The following is a 13049-nucleotide window of genomic DNA, read 5'->3' as shown; positions in this document are numbered from 1 at the left end:
CTGTACCGCTCACAAAGAGACAACATGTGATGCAAGTTCACCTTCCACTCAATTAACCTTGAGAGAGAAGGGTTGGTTTTTTTTTTTTCCTTTTCTCCCCCCAAGAGACTTCTTTTTTTTTTTTTTTTGATGACCTTTTTGAAGCATCTTATTTTCTGGGCAAAAAGCCAAATGATACACTCTCTTCCCAGCTGCAGGGCTGTTGTAGATTCTCAAAGCTGAGGTAAAGACAGCCTTCGGAATAAATGCAAGATGGGCAGTGGGGTCGGGGGAATGTGAAGAAATGCCTTACTGTTCCAGCCGAGATGTGCCTGGAGGGAGAGAGTCTACAGGACCCATGAGATGCAGGGACCTGGAGACCTCAGGGCTGCCAAGCACTCCCCCCAATTAGGGAGCATGCATGAATATGAATTTTAAAAAATCAATTCCACTTTGGGTGAAAGTTGAATATTAATAAGTTATAACAAAGCGCATCTTGCATAGTATTTTGCAATATATGAAGAGATTTTTTTTACCTATGTAATCTGAGTCTCAGATTCAGTTATCAAATAAGATTGGATCTTATTTAAGATTGGAGCAGCAGGGCAGAATAAATTGTATAGCACATTTTCAACCGATTTGTTGGACAGTGGTACTCAAAGGCTCCCCTAGCCCATCCCAGATGTTCAGTGTCCCTGATGGTAGGTTTAGAGAGGAGCAGCACATGCCTCCTCTCTCTCTCTCTCTCTCTCCTCAATGCAGGGCCTCCAAAACCAACTGCGTGTATGTGCAGAAGGGAAAATGAAAGAAAGCACCCCAACCAGCTCCACTTCCTCATGGGGTCTTACCGTTGGCAGCTCTGGTGGCAAAGGGAGATTCATGAAAGTGACCAAGTTTGCTTCAGATCCAATTTTGCCCCCTCTTTCCAAGACCTAAAGGCAGTTGGGAGACTTGTAGAATCTTAGAAGCCTTATTTGAAAGCAACAGTGTAGAAAGAGTCACTGGGTGGTGCTTGTTTCATGGGAACCGGGAAGTTGTGACTGGGAGTCAGAAAGCTGTGCTGGTGAAAACGCAGAACCACGAGGTCAAGAGCACAGTCTCAGGAGCTGGACTGCCTGGGTTCCAATTCTGTCTTTGACACTTGCCCTCTATCCTCACGACCTTGGCCAAGTCCCTTTACCTCCCTACGCCTCTGTCTTCCCATCTGTAAAATTGCAATAATACTTCTTAGGGGTGGGAGGAGAAGGGGTGTCCTGGATTCAGATGCACTCCAACAGGGAACTGAGTATCAAGGATCAAAAGTGGCCAAGAGGGGAAGCAGGAAGCTGAGGACAAGCACATGCAGGCTCTCCCGGGAGAGGGGTGTTGAGAGCCATGCCAAAGGGCAAAGGCACAGTAGGGCTTTGCTCTAGGTGTGAGGGAGCCAGGGGTTTCTGGCTACAGCATGAAGGGAGAGAGACATAGAAGAGATGCTCACCCCAGGGGAGGCACTGCTGCCTAGCCTCTGCCATCCTGCTGCCCCCAGGGAGAGACCCTCAGGCCAGGATCCAAGCAGCACAAAGGAGCTTTCTGGAACAAGTTTGCAGAAGCAGGCACTAATGTAAAGGCATCTCTTAAGTTCCAGTTCCTATCATTAGTCTCCATTTGCTGTCACAGGATGAAGGACCAGTGATTTGTGTTCCATGAAAATGTTCTTCCCGGAACATTAGGAAAGGAGAATCGGCATCATTGCAAAACCCAGAGTGGCCCTGCAGCTTCTGGGCCGGGAACCCCCACTCAGGGTGACACTCAGGAAGAGAAGCCTTTCCATTTGGGCCATGGGCGACTCACACCCCCTAAACTGCTCACCCTCTACCCCCTCCTAAAGAGTCTTTTATTCCTGACAGTGTCTTGAAATGATCAACTAGCCATGCGCTGATTTCAGCCCCACCTCTGCTGGATCATCAGCCGTCCCTACCTCAGTGAATGAGGCAAGAACTGGGAGAGAGCTTTGAATATTTCTAGTCTGGCTCCTCTCTCTGTAGAAGAGCAAGCTAGGACCCAGAGAGATTTTTCATCTAGCCTAGAGCACATTTACCAGCCACGTGATGGTGTCTGAGCCCCCACGTCCTCATGGGTTTGTGCGGCTGTGACAGCAAAGTACAGATAAAGTCACGTCCCTTGAAATCTGGTTGGTGTGCCTCATGACCTTTCACAGCTGTGGCAAAGTTAGAAAACTCACAGGGTGTTTGATACGAGTGAGTATACTGAGGTACAGAAAGCTATACCTTGGGGTACGAATGACAGTTAAAATAAGACAGTTATAATGAGGTGCTCTCTGTATACCAGATGGAAGGACCATGCACGGCCATTGGTTCTGGGCTAGGGTGGATTTTTTTTTTAAAAATTTTTTATTTAAATTCTATTTAATTAACATATATTATTAGTTTCAGAGGTAGACTTTAGTGATGCACCAGTTGCATATAACACCCAGTGCTCATTACATCAAGTGCCCTCCTTAATGCCCATCACCCAGTGACCCCATCACCCCCCACCTCCCCTCCAGCAACCCTAAGCTTGTTTCCTGTAATTAAGAGTCTCTTATGGTTTGTCTCCCTCTCTGTTTCCATCTTACTGGGCTGGAGTGGGTGTGTAGAGATCCCTCAGTGTCTCAGTGCAGCACTTCTGTTGAGCAAGTGAGTCCGTGAAGGTGATTGTCAGGTCCAGACTCCCTCCAGCAATGAAAAGACCACCAGTTCAGGTAGGAGACACTAACCTGCCATTCGTGTCACCAAGGTGCCCTGCAGCTTGCAACCTGCTATTCCCAGGGCCTCACCCAGTGTGTGGTACACAGGCTGCTCCGAAAACAGTTAGAAATCTAGGGAATATATGGTCCGATCCAGTTCTGACATTTGGGGACTAGATTTGGAAGCTAGAAGCGCTCTTGCTATGACCTCTCTCACTTCGGTGGGTGGCTCTCATCATGGCTTTGAGGGAGGAGCCCCTCTTTGGAAGAACCTATATATGTGTGGTACAGGCCTATCCTGGTTGAACCAGAAGTTGAGAAAACTAAGCATTCAGCCCCGGCATCTTCACCCCCGACCCCTTCACTGAGTCTCCTTCCTCCCCTCACCCATTTCCCACCCAGCACCCAGTGCCCTCCTGTGCCCCATCCTTGTCCACCTTTTCCAGTCACTAGTTCATTCTATATTCTGGGCTCTTCCAATTTCCTTTAATACTCAAAACTGCTCTCAAAGACAGAGCCTTTGGGTCCTGAGGGATTAAGAGGCCATTTTCATGACGCCATAATCTGTTACCTTCTCAAGCATATTCTCATCTGACAGGAAACAGTGCTACTTAAACATGGCACATCTCAGGCAACTACAGAGTCAGGTAAAGAAGAAGAGGGAGGGGCGCCTGGGTGGCACAGCGGTTAAGCGTCTGCCTTTGGCTCAGGGCGTGATCCCGGCGTTATGGGATCGAGCCCCACATCAGGCTCCTCCGCTATGAGCCTGCTTCTTCCTCTCCCACTCCCCCTGCTTGTGTTCCCTCTCTCGCTGGCTGTCTCTATCTCTGTCTAATAAATAAATAAAATCTTAAAAAAAAAAAAGAAGAAGAAGAGGGAGAGGCTGAGACTCCTCGCTGACAGTACTCCACAAATCACGCACCTTGACTCCTCACCTGTTTTCCCCACTGCTGCTTCCATGCTGTACCTTCCTACCAAAGTCTCCCTGTTCGGGTGCTGTCCCCACGTGTATACACTGAGGTTGCCCAATCCACCTTGGGGTAGGGCCAGCCCAAAACTTGTGATTCAGAGGAACTTCCTGACAGTTACCAAAAGCCCTCCATGAGGGGAGAATTTTCCTTTGTGAAAATTCCAACCTATGATAAAATAGGATTAGAGTCTAGGTTTAAAAAAAACTAAGGAAGCCCTAACAAAAACTACTCAAACCAACAACAGAGACTATGCACTAAATAAATAAAATATCAGTAACATTTCACATATCTTAAATTAGTAATAATGGGTCCTAATAAGTTCTGTGCTATTAATTCCATTTAACATCCCTCCCTCCCTGGAAACTTTTCACGTTCCTCCTCCCCTGCAGCTTTAATGAGATACTTGTAAATTCATTTTGCTTTGTTGCAGAAAATACTCACCCTAAGAAGCATTTGGAATGTGTGGGCCTGGTCCTTGGGTGTCTTTAAGATTTTATTGGCTCCTGCCTCCTGGGTTTCACTGTGTGACTTGGAAGCTGGAGAGAAAAGGGGCTTTGGCTTGCCTTTATTTAACTTATTTGGATGCCAAATGGAAATTTCTCAAACCCTTTCTCAATATGTAGTGTCATAGGCCTGGGGTACGTGCCCCAATCCTTCCCACCAGATTTCACCTCTCACCTCCCTCACAAAGGCCATTCGACATTATTTTCCCCAGTTCATCTTCACTGTCCCCCAAAAACTTTATCCCCATTTTCTATTTCCTACTGCACTCTTTCCAAGTCCTTCTGTTTCTTATTATTCCTGACACTGACAGCCTGCTGGTCCCAGCGGCCCTGGTTGCTGAGCAGACATGCAGAAGTAAATCGGAGTTTGCTAGTTTTTATTGCATTAGGGGAACTTGCACGGGGAAGAGCATTACTGTGGTCACTTCTCAGAGATGCTCCTTTGCATTAGGGACATTGGAGAATGTGAGGATGAATCTGGGTGACAGGGTCATCTCCAGCAGCCGCCTAGCTTGGGTGTAATTGAGCAATTTATTAATGAGAATTGCATTTCTCTTTCTTCCCCCTCAGCTAAGAGCAGCATTCTGAGCCACCCTTCAGTAGAACCAGACTAATCTCCTTTTTTTAGGACCTACTATAATTTAGATTTGGCCCTAGAAATCTATCCCTCAACTCTGCTAGGAAGCCTCATACTGATATTTGAGATCAAAGTGTCTAGAATAATTTTGGCTCTCTAAAGAGCTAGTTCTGAGGCAAAAATCCATGTTTATAGTCAGAACCAGCCTCATGTTTAGGCAGAACCCACCTTTGCGTATATGATACAGCATTAAAGACAGCAAGAAGACCTTCAGGTTCCACCTGAACTTATTTCTCTCCCAAGTGTCTTAAAATCACATCATTTGAGAGTAAGAATATATTTCAGTTAGGTAGCATTACTTACCTGCAGCATGTAAAAACAAAAATTTTTTTTAGATTTATTTCTTTATTTGGAGGGGGAGGGGCAGAGGGAGAGGGATAGAGAAACTCAAACAGACTCCAAGCTGAGTGAGGAACCCAATGTGGGGCTCAATTTCAGGATCCTGAGATTAGATCTGACCTGAAACCAAGAGTTGGGCACTTAACCAACTGAGCTACCCAGGCACCCCACCTTCAGCATTTTTTTAAAGACAAAAATCCAAAAGGAGCTGTGACCCATCCATTCTTCATAATTTCTATGAATTATGACGATTTTCCTCTCTGGAAAAGTCTCGGTGACACAGGACACTGGGATCATTGCAGGTGGGAATCAAAAGGGAACACGGGGTGGGGGGGATGCAGAAGGTGGAGGAGAAAGTGCAACAGACAAACTTCACAATTTATCCAGGTGCCAGGCTTACCTGAAGGAAACACGGCCCTCTCAAAGCATGCGAAAACATCAAGCTATCATTTAGAAAGTGACAAACCCCAAGCAAAACAAATCAATGTTTCTGTTTTCATAAATCCGTAGAAAACAACATTTCTTTTTCCCTCTTCAGCAGTTTCAAACACAGGGCAAATATTTTCATACTACTCCATAAATCTAGAGTCTGTTGAACGGTAGGGAATTTCCTCTTCAACTGTCCCCCATAACAGCATCGAAAGGGAAAATAAAACCTCAGTACCAAAGGCATAGACTTTTAGAGCCAGCTGACTGCTGGAACCAGGCCCTTATTTCCAGGGTCTTTGGCCAGCCGGCATCCTGCATGCCGAGCAGGCGAGGGCCTTGTAGGCCGTCTAGCAGGGCCTGTAAATTCCCCAGTTTTAGGGCCCCCTCTTGAAGCTGCCAGGCAGGAAGGTATATATTGTCCACTAGAGCCTGAGGGTTTTGAGATATACGATTTGAAACAGAGCCGAGGAAGAGTATATAGACAGAGAGGCTGTTCTGCCTCAGTGACTGTTCCAGGTAATTGAAACGGATCCCTTTAAGGACTGGGACCATTCTGAAGTTTTAATTATTTAATAGGAAAGCTTTTTAACTGGTGGTGAGTACTTCCTTGAGAGCAGGATGGTGGAAAAGCTTTGGAAGCAGGCAGCTTGACATTTGAATCCCAGTCCTACACTTAAAATGTGAATAAATCTGAAGAGGTTTTGTGGGATTTTTGTTTGTTTTTCACATCTTCGGACTTGAATTTTCTCACCTGCAAAATGGGATAATGCCTAATTCAGAGATGTCTGTGAAATATAAATGGGGTGCAGAGCAAACTGCTTGTCACCTATTAGGTACTCAATATACGGTCTCTGTATTATCAGTCACATCATTAGGATTATTCCTCCCCTTTTAAAACAAAATATGCTGAACATACATTAAGTTTTGTTTCCCTTCGGGTGGATAATTGATAAATGTTCATTTTTATAATGAGCTGTGACCCAGAATGCCCTTGGGAGCCCGGAAGTAGACAGGCAGGTTCAGTCTCCCAAATGAGCAGGCCCATCTGCACTACCTACATGGTGGCTCTGCTGCCCCTTCTTTTCCAGGAGCCTTGGATCTGGATTCCCTGTAAATGGACAAACTAGGAGGCAGTGGGGCCAAGGGTGAGTAATAGGCACAGCACTCGTGGCTAGAAAGCCTGAATTCAGCACTCCGCAGCCTCACCCTGCAGCCCTGTGGGCTTGGCCTCCCTGAGGTCTCAGTTAGAAGACAGCCAGCAAGGGTGGCCCCAGCCTCCTTGGGGGCAGCAAGGATCAGAGGGACGGTATACGGGGAGCCTCTGACACAGTGTCTGGTGCAGGCCAGATGCTTAATACGTGGCGTCTCTTGTTACTAACTAATGGCCACAGGGGAACAGCAAGGCCATTCAAGCTGCAGCTTTACACTCGACCCGGCAGTGAGCCAGGATCTGGTCACATCCAGGTGCCTAGGGTCTTCTAACCCTTCAGTCATCCGTTCTGCAAACCCCCATTTCCACTTGGGGTTTTCCACATGTTGAGTGGCAGCACCCCAGTGCACAGGACACAGCCTTCCATGAGGCTGGTGTGGTGAGCCACTAACCCTGGACACAAAGGTCTCCAAGGGAACATGTGGAAAGTGGTGGCATGCACTCAGCAGGTACGGGGTGCCCTGCCATGAAATGAACCTGTGACACATGGTGGCCCCGCAGGAAAGATGCATTGAACATTAGTAAGCACTTTTTGAAACACTTTTGCTTCAGTATTGATGAAAAGAGCCTCCATGCTCGGAACCAGCTGAAAAGGCCCAAACCAGCCCGAGGTCATTAGCCCTGCCCCCCCTTTTCTCTGTATCTCTGATTGCCAGGATGCTTCATGACCAGTTGACCAGTTGCAAGGACAACTGAATAAGATATCAGAAGGTATCTTGGGACTCTAACACCTAACAACTGAATGACCTGGGTAGAATTATTTGTCTCCCTGGAGAGTCAGTTTCCTCCCTCATTAAAGGCATTGGGGTGCAGAGTGAGATGGGTACTTTACCAAGAGCCTGAAAGCTGGAATCCCTGTCTGGCCTTTGCTACCAACTAGCTGTCTGACGTCGAGTACTTTTCTCAGCTGCTCTGGTCTGCAGATTTCCCAGGTCCAAAATGAGAGTCTTAGCAGAAAAAGCTTCACAAGCCCTCATCAGCTCTGAAATCCCATTGACCTCTGAAGAGTGCCAGATCACAGCTGTGACTCAGTTTACAGAACCACACTGCATCCTATAAATGTCAGGTCAGCTCCCAGCCTGGTGGCACCAGGCATACTATCGTCCAGCGATGTCCAATAGGTGAATTAGTTCTAATATTTCAAACAAGGTAGATTCAAAAGCCGCCCTTTAAAAAAATAAAGAAGTGAAAAATCTGGATGTATGGCAATGTTAAATTATGTGTGTTGGGGGGAGGTAGGGGCACTGTGTGCAATTTATAGTTTCTATTTTTTGCACCTCATTCCTCGCCTCCGTGAAACGCTAGCAAGTCTGGAGGGACATTTGCAAATCTGCCCAATGTCAATGCCACTCGTAGAGCAGTCCATCTTCTCCAGAGTGTGTGTGACCTTTGCAGGTTGTCACATCCTGGGCACGGCACCAAGCGGTCCTCCAAGGGGCCTGGCGTGGGGGAGCAGGCCCTGAGCCGTGGGGTGGTGCAGGCGGCAGTTTCCGGGCCCTGTGCCAACCTCCAGATAATTGCCAGCAGCGGGAGAGAGGTGGTCGAGGTTGGCAGAGCCTGTCTCTGACAGATAGATGGTCCCCTTCTCACCACTGCAGCATCATGGCAGTGAGAAGGAGAGGAGGGGAGCCAAAATGCAGGTGGGGAGGCGGGGAGCAGGGGGAGGACAGGAGGGAGGAAGAAAGAGTCTGCATGAGAGAGTCAGAGACAATGAAGGGAAGGGGAGAGCTGGAGAAATGACAGAAAAGCAAGAGATGGGAATCACAGCGAGGTCAGCTCAAGAGAGAAAGAAGCAGATCTGTAGAACGAGACAGATGGAGGAGAGCCAGAGAAAGCAGTGCAGAAACAGAAGGAGGGAAGAGGGGAAGGGAGCTCCATCATAGCGCTCCACCCCACCAAAAGCCTCTGGAGCTATCTGAGCCTCCAGCAAGAGGAGAGGAGCCTCCAGGGTCAACCGCATAAATGTGCGGAGGGGCAAAGAAAGGAAAGCACCCAGACCAGCTCCATTCCCACATGGGGCCTTGTTGTCAGCAGCTCCAGAGGCAAAGGGAGTTTAATGGAGACAGCCAGTCTCGCTTGACATGTCAGCTTTGTCCCATCTCTCCCAGGCCCAGGCCTTGAAGACCGTGAAGACACAGCTGTTCCCTTCCCTTTCCTTCTCCTCTGGCCTGGGAGGTGGGACAGTGGTGGTGAGGGGTGGGATCAGACTGGGGAGAAGCTGGCTGCGTGGCTGGCTCAGAGGCAGCCCCCCCGGGGGAGACCCTTGACTGGGGTAGATATGTGTGGGCAGCCACACTGCTAGGTGTGAAATGGAGATGACTGTCAGGTTGTAAATAACAGAGACCTCGCCTGGATGAGAAATGGAAAGAAAAGTGTTGCCTGGCTTTCAGGGTACCTAAGACCTATCAGTAACAACCACCAACATTTACTGAGCCTCTCATTATGTGCCAGGCGTTGGGCTAAACACTTTGCATATGCTACGTACTTTATCAGCCAATAAAGTCTGTACAGTTTTATTAAGCCGACTGTGCAGACAAGCCATGCCGCCTGATCCCACGGGCTTGTGCCAGTCAGGCCAGAGGTCCTGTTTTGCATTGATGTGCACAGATTTACTCCTGTATAGTAATATTCACTGGCCATCAGTTCGTGTGAGGCCGTGCTGGGACCTGGTTGGTAGGAAAGTGTGGTGGTACATGGTGAAGGGGGTGGGCAGAAGGAGAAGATGATGGACAAAGACAGAGACACAGGAGTGTTGCACCCAAGGAGCCTGGAGTTGGCTGGGGGAGAGAATACATGTCCATCAGGAGCTCTTGTTGCTGCAAGTGCAGAGGGCAAAGGCTGAAAGAATGAGCTGTGAGGGTCCAGAAGAGCACGAGATTCTTTCTGAACGGGAGGAACCAGGCCAGCACACGGCATGAGCTTCTTCTGAGCCAGGCCCTGATGCATGAGTTCAAAACATGAGATTGTTAAGTGCAGAGAAAAAGTGCCTCCCGCATGGATGGAGTTGCCCAAGCAAAGACACAGAGGCTGCAGAGAGAGGCCGCAGTCAGGGGAGCTTCAGGCCTGCTTCACATGGGGAGGCCCTCTGATCACGTGGGGGAGCAGTCAGAGACAAAGCTAGACAGGTGGATTGTGTTTGGGCTGAGGGAGGGTTAAGTTCGGAGTGCAGTGGGCAGTGACTGAAGACGTCTGATCGGAAAAGGAGAGGCAGCTCGGCCCCCTGCACCACCCTGTGAATGAGTGAATGGCCACATTCAGTGCTGCTTTCACTTAACAAATACTCATCATGTACCCACTGTGTGCCTGGCCCTGTCTAGACAGATGGATATACCCAAGAACAAAGCAAGCCTTTGTTCCCTGCCTCATGGAGTACTCATTCTTGCAGGGACACATGCATTTTATGCCTTAGCTACCAATGATGGGACCGGGTCCATGTGGGCAGGACTTGTCGGGTTCAGACGCAGGCAGGAATCAACCCACTAGGAGGCCCCAAGGCTGCCATGTAAGGGCACCTGGTCTTGGACAGCCGAGGGCAATACAAGGGCATCTGGAACCTGTGATGAGAAAAGCCACAGACAGGAGGGGTCATATAGCCAGTACTTTCTTGGTTGCAATTAACCAATTAAACTTGCTTCAGCAGTAAAAAGTGATTTATAGGCTCATGTCGCCAGACTCTGAAAAGCCAGGGTTGGGAGCTGGCCTCATGAATAACTAGAATTGGAGATGTTAATGCCACCCATCCCTCAATCTCCATTTACGTTTCTCTGTGGGTGTTATGTCATTACCTCAAATTGGCTGTTGTTGAGAATTTGGCATCAGCCCTTACAGCTTCATATCCTGACAGTTCAATGGCCAGACGGGAAAGTTGGCTTCCTCCGCCCAGCTCCACTTTGCAACTCCTAGGGAAGAGCTCTAGCTGGCCTGGCCTGGGTCACATGGTCACCCTTGGGCCAGTCTGGTAGCCAAAGAGGTGAGGTTCTATGATGTACCCAGGCCAGGTGACCTGTTCCCCTTCACAGCTGTAAGAGACAGAAGGGGGAACAAAAATCATAGATATCTGCTACTAGTATTGTGACAACTTAAAACACACTTTACTTAATGGACAATTATGCTGGGGGTGTCCCCAGCATCTCTCCAAAATGCATAATACAAGGTCACTCCTACTCAATTAGTCTGGGACATAAATAGTACTCTCCCCACTGCACCGCCACAAATTATAGTAATAGCATTGAACAATTTAGAGAAAGAGAAAACACAATATGCACGAGCTTTCCTAGAGGAAAGTAAAGTGAATCATTTTAAAGATGCAGTGTGGGGGGTGTGGGGAGAGTGGGTCATTCGAAACAAAACCAGGTACCAGCAAGTTCCAGGGCTCGCCAGAGCTGCATTAGCAGACTCCTGCCTGTGATCGCAGAGTATCAGCGCAGGACTGCCATGCTCTCTCCCGCCAGCCGCCACCCCCACCTCCCAGCAGGTTTGGGAAACTTGGTCAGAAACAGTGCCTTCAGCTAGAGGCTCCTCATTAGCCGAGAAGGCCAGCCCTGCAGGAAATCCTGAGCTGAGGAACAAGAACAATTTGAAAGGATGCAGGAGGCATTAAGCCAGAATGGTTCTCCAGGGGGTGGTGGGGCTAAGTGGAAACTCAGGCAAAGAAAACCAAAGGGGGACCAAGTGGGGCCATCATTCAGGAAAGAAAAAGAATGCTTGCCGTCAGGGGGGAGGGCAGTGTCTTCAGTAGGAAGGAGAAATCAAAAGCAAAATAAAGAGCCATTTTAGCAAAAATCAATGTTTTAAAAACACACATTCACACTTCCAGAGAGAAGTTCTAGAAACTTAGGCTAGAGACACAGCTTGCCCTGACGTAAAGGCTATTAGACTAGAAGTAGAAGCCAAGGGTCTGGTCTCTCTGGCACCAGTGATGTACTGACTTTATTTCCCCATTTGTAAAGTGACCTTACACTCTCCACCTTGCCTACGACACACACTCTCACGTGTGGGTCCACCGAGATGGTAGATAGGGAGGCAGTTTTTAAAATATTAAGCAACTCTATTGTTAATTAGGCTAGGTGAACAATTAGAAAATGACAGTCAGAAATTGGGTCACCATAACCCTGGGAGGAAGGAGGCAGTGAAGGAGGCCTTTTAAGGCTCAGGGCTCAGGTGAGCTGCCTTCCTGCTAAAGGACACAGAGGGAAGCAACAGAGTCTCTGTTTTTAAAAAAGCGTGTATGATCGCTAAGCACCAACTATATTCTCGATCCCTGGTAAGATGTCAAGAATAATGTAGAAGAAGCACAAGATGCCGCTCCTGAGGCGTGCTGTCTGTCAAGTAAGATGAACACATACGAGCTCGTGCAGCTCCTAGCATGAGTTACGGTAAAATCCAAGCTAGGATGTTGATAATAAAAGTCCCAAGAGCTCAGAGTAGAAATGTGTGGGCTTGTGGGCCAGGGAGGGGTACCCCTGCAGTTGCTCTGGGAGCAGAATTTGGATAGATAGGCAGAGAGAAGGGGAGAGAACATGAGGAACATAAGGTGTAGGTCAGGAAGCCCATGGTGATGGCACTTGCTCATGGCATGTTGGAGGGCCTGTCGGTGTGAGTGAAACAGTGTAGAAGATGGGAATGCTGGACAGTTATTCTGGAAGGGCCATCATGTCCAGTTGCAGAAAGCCTTGACATCAGATGAAGGAATTGATCGGAAAGGAAAGGGAACCCATCGGAAACATTGGAGCAAAGGAGCTGGCTTGACCAAGTGGTGCTTTAGGAAGATGGGTGCAGGGGCAGAATGTTGAATCAACAGGAGAGGGTGAGGCTGGTGGCAAAATATGCAAAGAAGAGGCGCTCAGGATTACGGAGGGCAATGGTCAGATGGGTGCAGAGGGAATGAAGACTGATAGGGGAGGAGAAGGCAGGACTCAGTACCTATCTGCATGCGGAGCGTGAGGGTTGTTCTAGAGTAAAGATGTCACGATTGCCTCGATCCTAAAGAACCGGATTTGTTACCAGAAGTGTAAGCATGTCCTGTGTCCTGTACCTGGCAGGATTGGGGGCAAAGAAGGCTTCCTAGAAAAGTAACATGTTCATGAAGTCTTAAAGGTTATGTCCACCTGCTGTCAGAGAGCATCCAGGGAGAGGAAACAGCAGGTGCCAAGGCAAAGGCAAGGAAGTGTGGGAAAGAGAAACCCCATTGTGGGGATGTCTCTGAACACACAAAGAGCGGGAGAAGGCTGGAGAAGGAGGCAGGAGCCAGATCACA

This window comes from Ursus maritimus, unplaced genomic scaffold (assembly GCF_017311325.1).
Source record: "Ursus maritimus isolate PB19 unplaced genomic scaffold, ASM1731132v1 scaffold_18, whole genome shotgun sequence".
In the NCBI taxonomy this organism is placed as follows: domain Eukaryota; kingdom Metazoa; phylum Chordata; class Mammalia; order Carnivora; family Ursidae; genus Ursus; species Ursus maritimus.
Note: the sequence above shows the minus strand (reverse complement) of the source record.